The sequence below is a fragment of the Temnothorax nylanderi genome, unplaced genomic scaffold (assembly GCF_030848795.1).
Source record: "Temnothorax nylanderi isolate EJ_2023f unplaced genomic scaffold, tnyl_v1.0 TNYL_tig0330_pilon, whole genome shotgun sequence".
NCBI lineage: Eukaryota > Metazoa > Arthropoda > Insecta > Hymenoptera > Formicidae > Temnothorax > Temnothorax nylanderi.
This window is the reverse complement of record NW_027249392.1, coordinates 140548-161867: the sequence shown is the minus strand read 5'-3', so window position 1 is coordinate 161867 and position 21320 is coordinate 140548. Positions and strand designations below refer to the sequence as shown.

At 40.0% G+C, this 21320-nt stretch overlaps 1 long non-coding RNA gene across 1 annotated transcript; it reads right to left on the bottom strand.

Annotated features, from left to right (window-relative positions):
- Positions 1-15721: 15721 nt before the first annotated feature.
- LOC139781350 (uncharacterized) lies at positions 15722-17659 on the bottom strand. Its single transcript, XR_011720508.1, has 3 exons — positions 16443-17659; positions 15894-16376; positions 15722-15785 (listed from the first exon to the last, which is right to left on the bottom strand). It is a non-coding gene; the product is annotated as an uncharacterized lncRNA (long non-coding RNA).
- Positions 17660-21320: the final 3661 nt, after the last annotated feature.

Genomic DNA, 21320 nt, shown 5'->3' with positions numbered 1-21320 from the left:
TTCATCTAAACACCGGTATCGGTGTAATAAAGGTAAGTATCAAAGGTAAGTATAACGCGACTTAAAACTATCGCACGCGTAATGATATAATAATAAATTCTTAAATCGACAGGGAATGTTATAAAAGTATCAAAATCATAATGAAATAATTAAATTGGCTGAAAGCCGTCTAAAAGTGTAGAAAGTTTACAAAGGTGTAAGAAAGTGTAACTGAATATAATCAAAATTAATGCAAAATGTAATGTTAAGTAAATCTTCGCCTGGAATGACTCCATTTGGCTGTTTTCTATACTGTAAAATATAATTATTAATAATTAATGGAAAATTCAATGAATTTAATGAAATCTGCACTCGGAGTGCTAAAAGTGTATCAAAAGTGTAATGCCGTATCTGGCTCGTCTCGCACGCTTAGGGCCTGAGCAGAATAGCTGACTTATAATTTCAAGACAGTGTTTTATGCTTTAAATCTTTGTTTTTAGCAACGCACAATACTGTCTTGTGTCTCAAGTCTTAAACGAGTGTACAAAGTGTCAACATTGTAAGACTTGAGACATAAGACAGTATTGTGCGTTGCTAAAAACAAAGATTTAAAGCATAAAACACTGTCTTAAAATTATAAGTCAGCTATTCTGCTCAGGCCCTTATTCTAAGACGTCGAGTGTAGAAAGTGTAGAAAGTGTTGCACCTTTCGGTGACTTCGTCTCGTATGCATGTTTCCAACTAGTGGGTGTAGAAAGTGTAAAAGGTGTTGCACCTTTTGGTGGCTTCGTCTCGCACGCTTGTTCTAAGTCGTCGAGTGTAGAAAGTGTTGTTAATGTAACAAAAGTGTAGAGCCGTCGTTGGCTCGTCTCGCACGCTGAATCTAATGATACAGGTGTAGATGGTGTAAAGAAAGTGTATTGAAAGTGTAGACGCTAAAATCGCGTTAAAATATGTGAACCTTCAGGAAATACTCGGGAATTCGTCCCGCTCGTTGTTAACACAAAATATCAATGAAATTAAAATGTAATATATGAAATATGTCGAATCATCGACGCTGGCTGGAATTACTTTGAATTATATAAAACTTGGTCTTAAGATAAACGTTAAATGAATCATGTTACTCGACTGTCACTCGTGGATCAGTCGCGGATCTACTCCGATGCTTAAAATTAATACGTATAGTGTATATAGTGTAAAGAGTGTAACGAGTATTTGTGGATCAGGGAAATTTATTATCAAAGGAAAAAATATTATGACTGAGACTATTAGATATTCTTTGAAATTCATGATGTGATAGTTAAGGTAGATAATAAGGTTCTGATTGCACTTTGTGCGAATATGTTAATAATAGAAGGCAAATTACTGCAATAGCGAATAAAACGAATATGAATGATAAAACTATTATCTTGAATTTATCTGAGTCCATTGTTAATTATTTCAGGAATAGGATATGATTTGGCAGGTAAGCAATGTTATATATCTTTCTAATAAATCAAGTGTATTTTGTATATCAGTACTTGGTAGTGTAACGAGTGTCACATAAATGTATATCAAATCTTTTTCTAAAATCTATCGCGTTGGCTCGTTGCCCTTAACCGTTGGTTAAAATTAAATGATTGCACTTCACGTGCAGGAATGCTGCTTCCGCATAAAATAAATATAAAATAACGTCTCGAATTACTCGACTTAATCAATCGTGCGTTTTACGCTCTTATAAAAACTCTCGTACATTAAAAAAGGCTATAACTGAGTATACACCTGCGAGTGTATCTCATCCGCATCTGGCTCGGGCTGGCTGGTGTTCTCGGAATGCAGCTCTCGCTGCACCGTCTCCTCTGCCGCAAAGATTTGTGAACCGGGCGATGTCGTCTCCTCGATTCTCGTGCTGCCCTTTGCCATTAACCTCTGCACTTCCTCGTCCGGAAGTTCCTCAAACTGCGATGACTCTGTTAGACCCTCGTGGATGTTCTGTCCCCCCTGGGTCAGTTCTGGCTGCGTTTCGCCACTCTGGTGCACCATTACTGGCTGCACCTGCTGCTCCTTCTGCTCTTTATTTACGTTCGGCGCCACTTTGGATTTCCCGGTGTCGTGGGACATGTCGGGCGTCTCTTCGACGGAGTCCCGGCTTATTTGGGAAACGGAGGATTTATCCTGCGATTTCAACGTCACGATCGGAAGAGAACTCCACCAATCGAATCATATTAAAAAAATAATCCCGCCTCCTTAATTCTGTATAAAAATCGCGATTTTACGCACTTGCACTCACTTCCGATCCGGCACGAGACAGTTTACTTCTGAGTCCGCATACTCATCCCAGTTTTCGTTTACTATTATATTGTAAGGTGGATAAGGTTCAAGAATATAGTCAGTACTCGTGGCAGGTAGGAAGCAAACTGAAGTTTATTCACAACGACTGTAGGCGGTCGTTGCGCTCTTTGTTTCGTAAAGTGCACGCAGTGCCATCTACCTTACATCTCCCTTTTTAGGATTAGTCATAAGCAAGAACATAAAAGAGTTATGCAATACAAAAATAATCATATAAACATGAGTTTGGATATAACCATTGGCACCTCTATCTACCTACAGCTTCAGTCTCTGAGGTGGTCTGCTTACTCTGCCTGACGCAGGTCTTACAGTTTGGTTTCCTGCTTCCACCTCAGAATCTGATCCTGTACTCCCTGACTCCATTCTAGAGTCTTCAAACTCTTCTGCACTTGAGGTGCTTCCGTTAGCCAGCAGTTCCGCGTCGTTGTTTACATCCGGATTCGGTTCGACCTCATTATCTACTATTTCAATATAAATCTTTGGTTCTATCCTTTTCTCCGCTTTTTTAGACACTTCTGTTTTAGAAGCCGCGTGTAACGATACGGTCAGGGTTTTAACAAGCTTTATAAACCTTCTATTTCTAATTAGTACTGAGCCATTTTAAAACTTGACTTTATATGATCTATCTCTCATCTGACATAAAACCGTGGCAGGAACCCAGTTAGACCTTGGATTACGTTGAACGTATACAAAAGAATTGTCTGGTATCTGTGGCAACTCTTTCGCATTTCTCGCGTTATAGTACTTTTGTTCATCTTTTTGTAGTTTAGCTACAGTTTCTGCCATTAGTTTTGTCGCGACTTTAGGTTTTAACATTTCACTTGTATACGGTAATTTAGATCTAAGTTTTCTCGACATTAACGCTTCCGCAGGTGAGACATTCCCCAGTATTGGTGTGTTTCTATAGTGTAACAATGCGAGATCTAGATCCGACTCCCCTTCTAATGCTTTCTTAAACATACTTTTGACAGTTTGAATATTTCTTTCCGACATTCCATTGGATTGTGCATACATCGGGGACGATGGTATATGATCAAACTCATAATCTTTTGCAAACTGTTCAAATTCTCTTGAAGTAAATTAAGTTCCTCCATCAGATATCACCGTCCGGGGTATGCCGTGTCTCGCAAATATTGCTTTCATCCTTTAAATTACAGTATTGCTAGTCATGTTACTTCCGAGTTCTGCGATTTCCGGAAATTTAGAGAAATAATCTATTAACAATAAATATTTTTTACCACTAACAAGGAAAGGGTCAACCCTTGGGGTCACCGATTTTGTCGAAATTTTACTAAAATGTAGTATTGATATAGAAGTGACAAATGCTGTACGGAGACGATGCGCTTCTCAACCGTTGCCGAGAAATCGCGATGTGAATTTTAGCACGCTCCTTTTATTACCATTGTAGTAAAGCGTCTTTCAAGTGTCAGCGTGGCGTAGCGAACTAGGCGTCGGACTACAAGCGTGAAGGTTGCTGGTTCGCGTCCCGTTCCTTTTATATAATTTTTTTTCTTTTTTTTTTACTTATATTACAGCATACATCATATACAATATATTTATTATTATTATTATTATTACTTTTAGACAAAAAAATGTTTATAATTATAATTTTAAAACTGTGCATAAAATGTTCGTAAAATATTAGCGATTTTGAAAGTAACATTTTAAGGCATGCTTCTTGTAAAAAATTATTTATATTCGGTTATAATATAAATTAGGCCTTAGCCTAAAGGACGCCCGAAACATGATACCCGAGATAGACGGAGAATCCCGGGAACGCGTCCGCGAATTTCTGAACGCCAGTAATTACGCAATGAAGAACATACACCCCGCGGATGAACCGACACTTCTGGAGGCAATGTTATGCACCAAATTTAAAGGCAAAGCCATGATAGATTTTGACACGCGCGATATTCATGATTTTGCGCAGTTAAAACGCGAACTAGAAACAGAATATCTAGGCAAGCGCAGTATGACCCACCTGCAACTAGAGTTTAACTCCCTAAAGCAAAAATCGGGGGAAAGCGCGCAGGAATTCGGGTGACGCGTAGAAAAACTAGCGCGAGAACTATATGAAGCCATGGAGGAAGGCCAAGGACACTCACAAGAGCAGCAGAAGGCCATTCTCGACAGTATAAAGGTGCAGGCCCTCCACAATTACCAGATCGGGCTGCACGAGGACATTAAAATGGTAGTCAGGGCGCAGCGATACCAAACTTTGCAGGAAGCAATAACCGGCGCCACGTCAGAGGAGAAATGGAAGGGACCTCCTCAGCGCTCGACATATAATACCGACCGAAACAAAAACGGTCAGGAGCAAACCCGACAAGCCTGAAGCGTTGGAGTTGAATGCGATAAATGCGGAAAGCTAGGCCATAGCGGACAAGAATGCCGCACTAGCCGATACGCCAATAGATATTCTCTCCCGAGGGCAGAAAAACCACGCGGAATAAATACTGTTGAGAAGTATTGCTTCCACTGCAAGAAAGAGGGGCACAAACGGGAAGATTGTTGGCAGCTGAACGGCCGACCCGAAAGGGAAAGAACACGCCAATCTAAAACGGATGGAAATAAAAAACCACAGGTATGTACCACAGCGAAAGCGTTTAAGCATACGTCAGACAAGGACGATGAAATATCGAATAGCAGCAGCAGCGGCAGCAGCAGTAGCAGTGAAGAGGAAAAGAGACCGAGAAAGCATAAGGCGCGAGCCGTGAGCGAGTATCAAGTTACTCAAGTGACAAGCAAGACTAGTAAAAATTATAATCTAGATCTCGTGACACTCCCGATGCAAGAAACCAAAACGGGAAAAATGAAATTTTTGCTCGATTCCGGAGCAGCACTAACCTTTATCAAAATAAGAAATTTGAAAGGCAATACACAAATGCGTGAAAAGAAACTAGCACTGACAGGGATAACAGGACACCAACTGTACACCCTTGGAAAAATAAAAGCCACAATAAAATTGGGAAAACAAATCATACGCCACACAATATACGTGGTAAACGACGACTTCCCGATGGATTATGAAGGAATACTAGGAATCGATTTCATCAAAAAGCACAGAGCTGATTGTCTCCATGGGAAAAACGTATTGAGAATCGGCGGAGTAAATCTTAAGCTCCGACCGTATAAGAAGCTAATTCAACCCCCCCGCAGTAAAACAATCATACAGACGACAGGTGCAGATCGAAATAGGAGAGGTATTGTAAAACGTGTAAAACCTATTTCTGGAGTTTTTATCGGAAGTTGCATGATAAAAACAATAGATTCCACTTGTCTGAGAAGCAAATTAAACGTCACCGGGAAGACAGTACAGATGTTTACACCGCATGTAACTCGAGAAGAGAGGCCGGTGAATGACACGGTTGACGGACTCACATTACCCGCGACTGAAGAGCGCAACTCAATTCAAGAACAACGCGAGAAATTACGTAAAAAACGCATGAAAATTTTAAATAATAAAGAGGAGAAGGCGTTAGAGCAGAGATGCGACGACTTTTGCGATATATTTCATCTGGAAAACGAAATAGCTAGAGAACACATCAAGCATGAAAAGATTAAGGCGAAACAACAATACGACAAAAAAACGAATACTGAAACTTTTAAAGCAGGAGACCCAGTACTGTTATATGACGAAACGGTCCAACGAGGAAGATCAAAGAAACTAGAAGCGCAAGGGATAGGACCGTACACAGTAATCAAAAAAATCAATGACATAAACTATATAATTAAAAAGGGACGAAAAACGTTACGCGTTCACGCAAATCGCTTGAAGGTTTTTATTGAAAACTAGATACACACAGAGGGAAAGAAACAAAACAATAAGAATAGCTAAGGAATTTACCAAAAACAAGGAATAACCTAGTAATAGTCAAATAAACGGAACTTACGATTAATCCCGACGAGGAGCACCATGCCCCAGACCAGCCGGCGGACGAATAGGCCTATCCGACATAAAAAGGAGCCGAAAGTGGGTATACAAATATTCAGTCATGGGATCGGAAAGGGACCGACCACGACCAAGAGACATCAACCGCTCGGGCACACGCTGCTCACTATGAACAACAAATTCGCGCATCAATCGAGCGCGACCACGGCCCAGAGGCTCCGGCACCACCAAGACTGGGAGAGCAGCATCCTCCTCTCCCTCGCCAGCCCGAATTTCACCCGGGTCCACAACGTCAGCCCGGACTGACAAACGCTCAAGCGGTGACATATTAACGTCACGAAGACTCCACCAGCAATAGACTCAGACTGAAGAAACTCTCCAAGCAAGAACAAAGTAACAGCCCACTGACAGTCAGTGTCAGCGAAATTAAAGGATAACGAGGCTCATCCTTTATCAGTACCTCGTAACAAGAGATCACCCATACCACCGCACGAGGTGACACAATTTACCAACGAGCCAGGCAGCCATCTCGAAAGAATCGGACAACAACGACGATACGAATAGACGCAACCACATTAAAATCAGACTTCCACAGCTTAACGTAGACACAAAATAACATTACTAACACGCGTACTTCCATTAAGAGACCATAAAAATCAAATGTACGCGAGAAACCAATAAAAGTAGATGCGATCAAAATTTACCTATATATTTTTTAACTGCGAATGCACCAAGCGAGGTGCAGCTTTATATAAAAGCGCCTAGATACATAGAAAACCGTGGACAACGCCACATCATCTCAAACGTAACATTTTGGATAACATTAGCCGAACCCCAAACATGGTTATATTCCACTCCAAAAATATCGGAAATAATAATTCAGTGTAATGAGATGCCAGAAAATAAAATTAAAATTGAAAAAACCGGAAAAATAACATTACGCGATAATTGTAAAATAACTACACCAGATATAATTTTAGAAACAAAAAACCAAATTTATACTAAACATGTACAAATGTATTTACCAGAATTAAATATAACTAAGACCATAGAAAAAAGTATAACCTTAGACAACAAATTAGATTCCGAAAAAGAAATAAAGTTAGAACCAGTAATCAAAGATCCGTCGGAATTAATAAAATTAAGTTTAAGTCTAGATGAAATTAAAAAAGAAGTGGAAAATAACCAACCCAGCGTTTTTTCGAATAAGAATATTGTATGAACCCTGTAGGTTCCGCGACCATAATATAGTCGTAGTAAGCATTATACTTGTAATCATCTATGAAATAAAGAAAAAAGAGAATCATTAAGAATTTAAAAGGGGAAACCATAGCATACATATTAGCACATAAGAAAATTAAATTGTAACCTCCCAAGAAGAAGAAAAATACAAATAAACAAATAACGAAAAACTTCGTATAACTCAGTTTTTCTTTTTCCGCAAGGGAAGGGTGTTGTAAGCGCACAACGTACTAGAGATAACTTATTGCACTTGGTAACACCGAGGGCCGGATTACTTGGTAATCCGACCCTAGCGACGAAGACCGATGACGCGAAAGCCAGCATGCGTCGCGGTAATGACCAAATATGGGCATTCGGGACATCACCAGCCCGCTAGGGACTTTGATCTCGAAGTCAAAACCGCTGACTGCTAAGTCAGCAATACCGAGCGCGATAAAAAGTCCGCCCTTCCAAGGACCGGCGGGCAGTCTAAGAACCGAGCGCGTACCGCGAGACAACGTAACGCTAGTATAATTGTAACCCGTAAGAGAAAGTAAGTGAAGTAAAGCAAGTGTAGTCAAGATCTATCCTTTTTAATCAAACGCTTCTACAACCAAAATCTCGCGAGTGTTGTTCTCTCCCTCTAATTCGGCGGATCTCAAGAACTCGGTGCCGGCCCTGATCTCCAATTCAAGGCAGCGGCACAAACTATTACCGATAAATCAAGTTATTCTCGGTGACTCGCGCGAAACGTCGGTAGATCGCGATCGAATCGTATTATCGATATTTTCGCGATTCATTAATCGATGCTGCCATCGTTCATCCTACGAGGGCACCCGTCATCAAGGAAGAGCAAGTACTCGCTCGCAACACGCGTTTGAGAACTTGCTCATCACTCATCGTCACGAAGTCTTGGGTTGCACACCTTCGGTTGCACATCTGAACCTCCGGGAGGCCCTATAGTGCTCGCTCCTCGAAGCGCGATCTCGCCTGCTCTTGCCTGCTTTGCCTGCCTGCTTTGAGTGTGCTTGCTTGTCGCCTAAGCCTAACTGTTGCCTGCTCGTGCTTGCCATAACCAGCTTCGCCAGGAGAAGGGACGAATCCCTCCAGGAGACGACGGCCAACCGAACGGTGAGTCGCTTTTGCTTTTGTTTATTTCGCTCGCTTTGAGGAGACGCCAACACACCTCCTCTGTCCTTCGAGTTATAGAAATTTAGCAAACGAGGGGACATAAACACACCCTCTTCTAAGGAGTTCTTTTAGTAAAAATTTACTGAAGCTTTTTAAGAGCACAAACTCTTTTAGATTTTGTATTGTACACATTTTTGGTGTTTTTTATGTACTTGAAGAAGAACGCGATGGCCACTTCATTAAAATTATGTTAAAATTTATTTAGTTTTGCATATTTACATTATTTTGTGTGAATGTAAGGTTTTAAAAAAAAATTAAAAATTTTTGTAGCATTTAGTATATTTAACCCTTAACGTGTATACGTGGGTCTGCGGCGTCCGAGCCAAAGTGATATCTGCTCGTAACTGTAAAACTTGCAGGCCTGTTAGAAGATATTAAATAAACGATGTTTATCAAAATGACTATAAAATCGTCAACTACAATGTAGACAGATGTTTCATAAATTTTTTTAGATTTTTTAAAATACTTTAGGGTAGGGAAAATAGCGTTGATTCAACTAACAAAGATCCTCCTCGTTCCTACAAGGAAGGGATCACCAAGAGGCGCAAGACTCGCCCACTTCCTCTTGATCAGATCTTCGCGGTCAAGAGGAAGGAGGTTGCGCCAGCCGCAGCCCTAGGCGCTAGTCGCCCTGTGGAAGGCGCTCAGCCGCTTCCTCCAGGCGCTAGCCGCCCAGCTTCCGGCGCAGGACGCCTGGCTCACGGCTCCAAGCCGTTGTCTGCCGACGCAAGGCGCCCTGCTCCCGGCGCCAGTCGCCCAGTCTCCGTCGCTCCGCCGACTCCTGGCGCTAGCCGCTCCTCTTCGATTCCCGGCGCCAGTCGCCCGTCCTCAACGACGACTCCCGGCACTGGTCGCCCTAACCCGGGATGCCGATTCTCGGCGCTAGTTGCCCTACTCCTATAGCTTCAACTCCAAGAGCAGGAAGAGGCCCTTCGAGATTGGAACATCGACGCCGGATTCCGGAGGATCAACGCCGACAAATCCGTGGGTCCTTCCACCCCTTTCTCTTCCCTCGCTGTCACCAATTAGGAGGTTCTCCGAGGGAACTCAAACGGATCAGCCGAAGCATCGAGGGATCTCATCACAAACGAAACAACGTGGTGCTGCGAGAGAAATCGACGCTGACAACACATCCTGATCTTCGAGACTCATCGACGCAGACAGGAATTCTGGATTCAGACCAGACGGAAAAGGAAGGAAGCAGCAACGCAGACCAAACGGCGAGGAGGTCGAGAACGAGGACGAGGACGACGCAGAAGATATTAATTGTGAAGCAAGAAATATTATTTAAAAATGTAATGTTCAGAGTTTTAAAAAAATAAATAAAATGTTCTAAAAAAAACCAATTAAAAACAACAACCAAAGAGTCAAAATATCTTAGCGATTAAAAAGCGGAACGACGTCCGTCCAAATATATATTACTAGCATATTTCAGTAGTATGTTATGCATCGTATTCCAATTTTTTCTGATACATGTATGAATAATATTACGTACTTAGTATTTTATTACAGTGCAATATTTTACAAACATTTTGAATTTGAATATACATATCAGACAGTAATAACACTATTCAACAAAAAAGCACAAGAACGAATCTTGCGGCATTCGAAAGGTTTTTGGACGCAGAAAATGATCCCGTTTGCCAATTGCTTTATCACGTTACAATTTTGAGAAATTTGCAGTTAAAATTGCAAAAATGGGCTATTATAGTGTACTTTGGCATATTATAAATACGATATGTGACGTATCGGAGAAGTTTAATTGCAATTAAAATTAAGTATGTTGTTAGGACTTTCAGCTCTTAAAAGGAATTTTTTGTGTCGCTTATGATTAAAAAGATATTGATGATTAACGTAGAGTCTGTTGCGTCAAAATTGCGACTTACATAGCTATTGAGGATCGATGAAGTATTTTTTAATTATGTTATTCAAATTTAAAGGTTTTTTAGGTCGCTGAAAACTAATCTGAAATAAAAGGGATCAGAAAACAGAAACGCGATTACATTATGCCCCTGGAGATCTCGCATCGACTCTCTGGATCGTCCTCGGGCGCGAAACTCGCGCCTTGTGACGGCGGCGGGGCGCTGCCACGATGCAGCGAAACTGCAACGTCACAATATATATCAGGAAAATCGGAATGCAATGTATAACATTGTAATATTACTGAAATATATCAGTAATATTGCAGAATAATATATCACAATAATATTTGTGACGTATTATAGTAATATTGTACTACGATATATCATAACGTTATATTATTCAGATATATAATAAAATCACAGTATGATGTATCACATTATAATACTTATACGATATTGCAATAATATTGCAATTCGATATCATATCATAATATTCATACGATATTGCACTAATATTACAGTAGATCACATAGTAATATTTGTGGAATATTATAATAATACTTTAAAAGTCATATATTACACTGCAAATTAATACAAATATTACGGAATATTACACCTTTTTTAAAAAAGATAAAAAAGGCGCCGAGTACACGCAATGTATTTTGTAAATTCAAAAATCCAACTTAAGTGGTAGTAGCTTTATTTCTCCTTAACAAATTATATCACAAAATTGCGTTACCTAACTCAACCTAAGTGACATGTTATTTCAAAAAAATCTATGAAATCTTTAAATTGCGCCAATTACAAAGGGGACTATATATATTGCTTTGAAAAATAATTGTTATGCACTACTTTTAAAAATAAAATCTAAGTGGTACATATCTTTGTGCTCCATTCAAGGGTCTTCCTATTCCAATCCAAGTAGTAGCTTTAATTCTTCTTAACAAAATTATAATATTACTAATGAATACTCAGTTATTCAGTCCTTTGGGAACAATCACAACTTTATTCATTAGGTGAATTGTCGGATTGCACAATAGTGTAAAGCGAAAGCGCGACAGGGACGAAGCACACAACTCAAGGCTCGAGGTACGCTTTGCTCGCCGGTCGGCCGAAGCTCCGGCAGTCCTTCGTGCTGTGCACGTGATCGGAGCGGGATACATCTCTTCTCCTTTAGCTGGAGTTTGGTACAGCGTGGTTAGTTTTCTGGACCTTATTTAGGGAATAGCTGAGTCTGAACATATAAAGCTTTTGTTATGATATCCGTCCGTATTCGGTATCCGTTCGTATTCGGTATCCGTCCGTATTTTCTAGGCTATCCCGATATCGGTTGTTACTTCCTTCGACGCACTTCCTTCTGGGCCTGCATCTGCGTTCCTGGCCTTGAGCTTGCTCTTCAGGCTGTTCTTGGTTCTCTTGCTGGATAGCCTCTTCCTCTTCCTCTTCCCCTTTATGTCCTGTCGAGCCATTGTCGAAGAAGAGGGCTGTTATAGTTCTGTTTGGTTCATTGGGCAGTTCGACTATTTGGTCTATGTCCCGTTTATGTATAATGCCTGTGTCATTTCTTTGACTTTGTATGTACGTTGTCCGATTCGTTCTACGATTGTCGCGATTATCCATTTAGGTCCGTCGATGCGGTATCCTCTCATTCTAATACGGGATCTTGGATTGATTTTTTTGATGTTCTGGTATTTGTCCTGTTTTTCTTTTAACTCATCATCCTTTTTTGGTAGCATGTTCTCTAATGTTGTTCTTATTTTACGTTAAAACATCATTTCTGCTGGAGTTTTTCCTGTTGTGGTGGATAGAGTTGTGTGTTGCTTTAGGAGCAACCTGGCGAGTTTCATTTCCCAATCTCCTTTGTCTAGCTTTTTAGAGATTGTTTTGTCAGTTGTACCATCCTCTCGGTTTGGCCGTTTGCTTGAGGTTGTACGGTGCGATTTGTAACGATTTTATACCGTTTCTTCGATAAAATTCCTGGATTTCTGTTGAAACAAATCCTGTTCCATTATCTGAGACTATTGTTTTTGGTACCCCGAAAGTTGAAAACAATCTTCTTAATTCTTTAATCACCACTGAGAAGCTCGTTGATGTGACTCGTCTTACTTCTAACCATTTAGTGGTTGCGTCTACAACGACTAGAAATGTCTGGTTTTGGTGTGGTCCTGCGAAGTCGACATGAAGGCGTGTCCAGGCTTCTTCTGGTGGATTCCAAATTTCTGTAGGCGTCCTTGGAGGAGCGGGTTGTGCGCTTATGCATTAGTTGCAGTTCTTTACCATTTTTTCGATGTCGTCATCTATTTTTGGCCACCAAACGTACGATCTGGCTATCGCTTTTGTGTTACATATCCCTGGATGGTTTCCGTGCAAGTAATTTAACACTGTCTCTCGTAGTTTTCTCGGGATAACTACTCTGGATCCCCAAATGACACATCCCTTGTAAGTAGATAGTTCGTCTCGCTTGATCCAATAACTTTTGTATTGCTGGTTGCTTTTAGCTGGCCATCCATGTTCTATCCATTTTTTATTTTCTTCAAGTCCTTGTCCTGATTTGTCTTGCTTGCGAGTGATTCTGGTGTGATCGGCTGGATATTATCGTTTTTGATCATCAGGATTTCCTGATAGGTTTCTTGTTCTTCTTCAAGTTTTTCCGTTATTGGTAGTCTTGACAGAAAGTCTGCATTTCCATGTTTTTTTCCTGGGCGATTAGATTTACACTTAGCACTACGGCGTATCTTCTTAGTTTTGGTGATATAGTTTCTGGTGTTGGACGATGCGGGTCGAAGATTCCGCACAAGGGTTTGTGGCTGGTGATTAAGTTAAATCTTCTTCCTGCTAGGTAGTAGTGGAAGTACTTTACGGTTTCCACTAAAAGCTAGGGCTTCTCTATCTAATTGAGAGTAGTTTCTCTGCGTTTTGTTCAACGTTTTTGACCAAAATTCTACGGGATGTTCAGCTTCATCTATCAGGACGTTTGATAATACTGCTCCTAGTCCAATTGGCGAAACGTCGGTGGACAGTACTATAGGTCTTGCCTGGTCAAAGTGGCACAATATTGGTGCAGAACTGTTTTTTTAGCTGCTCATACGCGTCTGCGTGTTTTTTGTCCCACTTCCAAGGGGTGCTTTTATCTAGTAGCCGGTGAAGTAGTTCTGCTATTATCGCTCTATTTTCCAGGAAGCGGCTGTAAAAATTTAGACCTCCTAAGAATATTTGGAGCTCGTCAACCGATGTCGGTGCCGGCATTTCCAGTATGGCTTTTACTTTTTTCTTAGCGGTTTTATTCCTTCTTCAGAAATCTGGTACCCGAGAAATTCCATACTTTTCACACTAAAAATACATTTTTTTTTGTTAATTGTTGTCTTCTTAATAGAATACACTTAGGAATCCTCACTGGAGTTGCTTTCCTGTTTCACTTTATTCGCTTGAGACGCCTTCTTTTTTCCATCACTCTTTTTTTGTGATGCAGGCGCTCTCAATGGGTGCGTTCGGGGAGACGCTATTAGCGCTATATCGTACTACAAGCTGTTCGCGGAGCTGGATGGTAGCGCTACCAAATGATATCATGACGTCACTAAGGATAGCGTGTGACGTCATAACTGCGCGCTACTAATGCTATTTCTTCCGAGGTAGTGCATGGGTAGCGTTAGCGTTTGCGGACGTTCAGGGAGACGCTATCAGCGCCTTTGGAACTGTTTACGTTCTGTGCTCACGTGAAGGTTATGTGCATGTTGTAAACCGGGAACGTGTTCGGACAGTTTTCTTACAGTAAATCGTAAGTATATTTTGTATATAAGAATATGTATAAATACTGCTGCAATACTGCTAATATCTTAATTTCCACTGTATATTCTTTTCTGTTTGCAGGAACATAAGTTCTTCTTCTTTCTGTTGGTTGGCTCGGAGACTGTCCTGTCCATGCAGCCAAGGAACATAAGTTAATCGAACGGATTGAATGTTAGACAAGGGTAAAATAATACACGAGTTATGTTTCCGGATGCAGTCCTTAAAGCTAGGTATACATCAGTCGTATCACAACATCGCGAGCGTCGTAATCGTAAGGCTGTAACTAATCACAATTAAGAATTCTTATAAAACTTGATTGTGATTGATCACGACTTTACGATTACGATGCTCGCGATGTTGCGATACGACTAATGTAGATCTAGCTTAATACTGCTGCGATATTGCTAATATTTTTATTTACACTATGTATTCTTTTCTGTTTGCAGGAACGTAAGTTAATCCTCAGGAAATTAATGGTCTCTCCCAATTTATGGAGGCAAATCGAGAACAATTTTTATTGTTATTAGCGTTACAAATACGCGAACAGATAGCAGATGTATCATCGAGTGATAGTGATAATGAGGAATTCGCAATGTTAGAAACTGTATTACGTACTAGAAGAAAAATACCCAGAGTACCGTAGTTTCCAGAAGAGTCTCATTTACTTGGTGATCTAGCATATAAGCTACATGAAAATTTGTTGATACCATATCGAGATAACGGTCATTTGACAGACCGCCAAAGAAATTATAATTTTGTGCATTCTTCAGCAAGAATGGCTATAGAAAGAGCATTCGGACTTTTGAAAGGACGTTTTAGAAGTTTGCTAACAACTCTTGCATTAGATAGAGTAGATTTAATACCATTACACATTCTAGCCTGTTGCGTTTTGCATAATATATGTTTGATGAAAAATGATATTCTCGATATCGAAGTAATGAGGACGTACACGCGATAGATTGTGTGAGGGATAATAATGAAAATATACAAAATGCTCGTGCAGGTATTATAAAACGTGATTTAATAGCAGAACGGTTGCGAATTAGACATGTTTAGAAACAGTATAAAACTAGTTTAAGAACAGTATAAGATATGTATTAATAATATAGTTTAGTAGGTACTTCATGTAGTATAGTATAATGTAAGTAAGGGGGGGTTCTACAATAAGTTGCAAATGCAAAAAGAACATAATTGATAAATCACATCGCCATATGGCGTTTACGACTAGCGACAAGGCATTTGCAACTCATTGTAGAAACCCTCTAATAGTATAATAAAAATAATTGTACGTATTTAGTATATCTAGTAATAGTAATTATAATAAAAAAGTGTAGTACATATCAGTCTTTAAAAATTGCGTAACAATAAATTCCAGCTCGAACTACAACTTGTCTAAAATTTTGTCGAGTTTTTCCATAAACTTCTTTTGTATTTCCATTCTTTCCTTGTGTCTTCTATCTTTCCCTCCTCAGTTATTCGCCGATTTTCTACTATTTTTTCCATTGCATCTGCAGCTTTACGTTTACCTAAAAATAAAATTTAATATTTATATTAGTTGCTATTATAATTTAATATATTTTTGTTTTTTATATCTCATAGTCTAATTCAATTAATAATCAATAATAGTTACTTACGAGAAACTTTACTATCAGATTGACAGGTAGAACTGCTACTACTGCAAGGACTTGGAGATTTAGATCTTTCAAAACTGGATTGCATCCAGTTTTCTGCATCCAGAAAACTTATTTCAACGGAATCCATTGCCACGCCAGCCCTTAGGAGGGTAATCTCTAATACGATATATATTCCGACAAAGTTCTTGTAAATCAGATCCAGAAAAGCCCTCAGTATGCTTTGCCAACGCGCAACGTTGCGATTTTTACGTTGTCTGCCGTTGGCTCGTTTGCGGCTTCACACACAACACTTCGGGATTTAACCTCGAATTTACGTTGGTTATACGACGTAAACTCGAGATACGCCATTACGCTACTAGACGCTACTAACCTGTTCGCAGAGCTTGCTACCGCTATCGCGCTATTGGCTCCGCGAACAGTTTTGGTAGCGTTTGCGTTGGTAGCGTCAGTAGCGTCTCCCCGAACGCACCCAATGTGTCCTGCCTTCGAACAGAATTTGAAGGTTAGCATTTTTAAAGTGACAATTATCAGGCGTACGGTTTGTCTTACCGCATCGGAAGCATGGCTTATTACCCCTTTCGCTGGAATTTTCCTGCTTCTTATTTCCCTTGGACTGGATTTTCTTTACATTGTTGAAATCTGCAGTTTATAGTTGTTTTTGGAGAGATGCGGTACCTTCGATGCTGCATGCTAACTTCAGCGCCTTTTCCAAGGAGAGACCGTGCCGGTTTTGCTCCGTCGTGCACTTCTCGTGTCGCCGGCAGAGGTACCGTTGTAGCTCGGAGTCCTGAATTCCTGCTACAAATCGATCTCTTAACATAATAGCAGTGGGTAATTTGTCCTCGTCCGCCCCGAATTTGCAGTTTCTGGCAAGCTTTCGCAGACTTTTCTCAAAATCTTTCAAAGATTCTCCCGGTCTTTGGTCGCGTTTTTGGAACTGTATCCGGGCGAGCTCATTTACGGGTTTACCGAAATGGTAATTACATTTACGAATTATTTCCGCGTATGTAGCATCGACTGCTTTAGTAGGAGCGATCAAGCATTTAATCGTCTCATAAGTCTTAGCCTCGATAGCGGTTAATAGAGTGCATTTCTTACCCCTGTCTTCCGTAATTTCATTCGCCTCAAGGTAGAATTCAAACCTTTCCAGGTAATCTTCCCAGGTGTCCCTTTCCGAATGAAATTCGGTTACGGCGCCGATGGTGCGAGCCATGTGTTCGTCTTCCGGGTCTTCTTCCCGGTGCACCAAGATCGCCGGAATCCTTCGTTTCGAGCCGTCGGCTGGTGTGGAATGTTTCGCTTCAGTTTCGAACAAACCGTCGTCCTCTCCGTCCGTTTCTTCCGCAGGCCCTTCGAGAGAATCCGACATGCGGTTTTCCCAAGCGATTTACCACGTGGTTTCGAATCACTTCTTTTCAGGTTATCGCCTCTCGGAATCACCCAGATCACTGCGAACTGCATCCCATCTTCGTCGTCATTAATGAATACTCAGTTATTCAGTCCTTTGGGAACAATCACAGCTTTATTCATTAGGTGAATTGTCCGATTGCACAATAGTGTAAAACGAAAGCGCGACAGGGACGAAGCACACGACTCGAGGCTCGAGGCACGCTCTACTCGCCGGTCGGCCGAAGCTCCGGCAGTCCCTCGTGCTGTGCACGTGATCGGAGCGGGATACATCAATTACAAAGAATCATTTTAATCACAAAGAATTTAAGAGATAACAGTACAAAATAAAAATATTTAATTAAAATAAAATAAATAAATTTTTCTTGTAAAAAAACTTGGCGCTGCTAAACTTCTGCTAAAAATTTAATAAAGTACTCAAATTTTTGAATAAAAAACAATAAAAATAATTTAGGGAAGAATGCGACGGGAGTAAAAAAGCAGCGCCAAGTTTTTTACAAGAAAAATTCATTTATTTTATTTTAATTAAATATTTTTATTTTGTACTGTTACCTCTTAAATTCTTTGTGATTAAAATGATTCTTTGCAATATTATAATTTTGTTAAGGAGAATTAAAGCTACTACTTGGATTGGAATAGGAAGACCCTTAAATGGGAGCACAAAGATATGTACCGCTTAGGTTTTATCTTTTAAAAGTAATTGCATAACAATTATTTTTCAAAGCAATACAAATATTCTCTTTGTAATTGGCGCAATTTAAAGATAAGATAAGATAAGATAAATACGTTTATTGACTCCCCTCAGGGTTGCAAGGCGTTTTGTAGGGACGTTCCCAACCCTTTATTCAATTCTCATCCAATACTACCCTTCTCCTCTCACTTAACCCTTTGGACCAACGGCTTAACGTCTCTTTCCGAAAGACGGAGCCCAGTTTGCTCCGCACAAGAGCCTATCTTGCACGGAGGGCGCAGCTTTCGGAAAAAACTTTCCATGTTTACATGGCTCTAGTGGACTCGAACCTGGTTCCTCAGATTACGAGTCTGGCGCTCTACCACTAGACCACACTGCCGCCTTGGCGCAATTTAAAGATTTCATATATTTTTTTGAAATAATATGTCACTTAGGTTGAGTTAGGTAACGCAATTTTGTGATACAATTTTGTTAAGGAGAAATAAAACTACTACCATTTAGGTTGGATTTTTGAATTTACAAAATACATTGCGTGTACTTGGCGCCTTTTTTTACCTTTTTTGAAAAAGGTAATTTTGTACTGATATCACGCATTTTGTAGTGTTAAGCAGGGAAACAAATTAAATTTTTATTGAATTAGCAAATTATTAATTAGTCACAAAAAGTTACTAATTAGGTACATAAAATATAATATTTAGGTACAAGTAAATTATGCATTACTTAAAAAATTGGTAATTTGTCAGAGATAAATTTCTAGTTGCGTGAAAATTAGTATTTAGGTGAAAATAAATTAATTTCTTTTGTAAATCGGTAATTAGTAGAAATAAATTTTTATTATTAAAATAATTAATATTTTTGAAAATGAATTACTATCTACTTATTTTTAAAAATTAATAATTAGTAGAAAATAATTATTAATTTTTTCAATAATGAATATTTAGTCTCAAGTAAATTATTTATTTTAAAAATTATTAATTGGCTTAATATAATTTAATTATTGCACGTTTCTTTAAATGTTTATTACTGGAGCCTCTACATTAACTTGATCAACGCTAGTTGAAAGTATGCGTACCACATCATTTTTTCACTTTATTAAGTATGATTTCAGAACTGACGTCGTTAAACGCATAAAAACGTGGATCAACTCCCAGAAATCAATTTCTAAGATGCATCTACGCAGCAATTTTTTAAAAAGTTGCATAAGATCTAACATTATTTTACCACACATAAATCGATTCAGACACTATACCAACAATTTGCAAGACAGAAGATCCGTTAACAAATTTGACATTATTTTACAAAGGTTTGCTATGAGTATGATTCGTAATGAAATATACGACGCGCTTAATACGATCCGCGCCTTACAACCGCGCTGTTTTAAATTAACAAAAATTATAACACATATGCTACCGATTTCACTGTGTAATAACTTTTTTAACACGCAAAATAAATCTTTGTACTTCCATTTCGTGAGCGAACGTGATAGGCTAGACAAGAAATTCAAATGGTTACTCAATAAACATAAAGAATCCTTGAAAAACAAGATACGCTCGGTACGTTATTTTTGCAAAATAGCAACATACACATCTAAAGCGTCACCTCCAAACACAGGTCCGACACAAAACGAAAATCCACACATAAAAACAGCAACATCTAAATGGTTTTCCCTAGAACCGTTCAACCCGAACTTGACCACCACTCACACAATCTCATTAAACCCTTCCTCATTCAATGATCCTTCCCCCTCCCCCTTACATATCCAGAATAAATGGTTCGTCAACCTTACCGCCTCATATATACCAATTAAAGTCCAACAACTTTTACAACTGGGGAAGAATTTGTGCTTACCAACATATAACAAAACTAAACTCATAACAGAACTCATAAAATGCACAGAACATAACATCTATAAACTCCCTAATAACATTCGTACCACCACACGGAATAGAATAACTCCTATAACAAAAAACCTTTTAAATTACTCATTTAAAACCTCCCCTATAGACAAAGAACTAATTAATGCCTCTCTTAATGTGCGACACTTTATATGTGAAAATCCGAATATAATCTTTACAAGAGCAGACAAAGGCAACGTCACCGTAGCCTTAGATAAGACAGATTATCTTGAGAAAATAAATTCCATGCTAGGAGAGTATCCCAACACGTATACTGTTATAAAAAAAGATCCCACGAAAAAACTAATTCGAGGCCTCCACGACATGCTCGCGAGATGGAAAAAACACGAGTTTATTGATGAACACACTTATAAAAGACTTAACTGCACCGACGGAATGTTACCTAGAGCCTATGGTGTGCCGAAAATTCATAAACCAGGATCGCCGCTCAGAATAATAGTAGGTATTGTCAATTAATAGCCCACTTTACGAATTAGCTACATTTTTACACGTCATCATTCATAAATCAATACCAACACCCGATAGCAATCGGACAGTTTCCAATTAGTCGACAAGTTACAAGACTTATACTTTGTATATACCTGATGGCTACAAATTAATTTCATTAGACGTTATATCACTCTTTACCAACATCCCCACAAACTTGGCCATTGAAAGTTTAATAAAAAGATGGAGCTACATCGAAAACAATTGTACATTATCGCGTGACGAATTTCTGATGGCAGTCCGGTTTGTTCTCAAGTCCACTTTCTTCGTGTTCAACGGGGTATAATATCAACAAACCTTTGGCACACCTATGGGTTTACCGCCTTCACCTATCGTCGCAGATATCACCCTACAAGATTTGGGGGGACAAACTCCAACGACAATCCCCAGCTAAGTCTTTCCAGTATTAGAGCGTCTGGGGACATGGGGGTACAAAGCGCGAACGGTGAAGGGACGCGGGTCGCGCGGGGGGGGGGCGATCGCGAACAGTGCGTGTGAAAGCGACGTGCGCCCGGCTGAAAGAAATGCGATCGCGGGCGGCGCGAATGAGAGCGGCGCACGCCCGACCGAAAGAAGCGCGATCGCGGACGGCACGAGTGAAAGTGATACACGTCTGATTGGGAGAAGCGCGATCGCGGACGGCGCGAGTGAAAGAGATACACGTCCGATTGAGAGAAGCACGATCGCGGGCGGCGCGAGTGAAAGAGACACGCGTCCGATTGAGAGAAGCACGAGCGCGAGCGCCATGAGTGACTTCGTCGTATGTTCGAGTGGGAGGGGCACGAATGTGGCTGATGTCGGCATCCGTACCGCGCGCGCGGGTGACGCCGCCACAGGAATAGGCGTCGGGCTCGGCTATAAGTTAAAGCCCGATACTTACGATGGGACAGTCCCACTGCAGGAGTATTTTTCGCAATTTAATTTGAT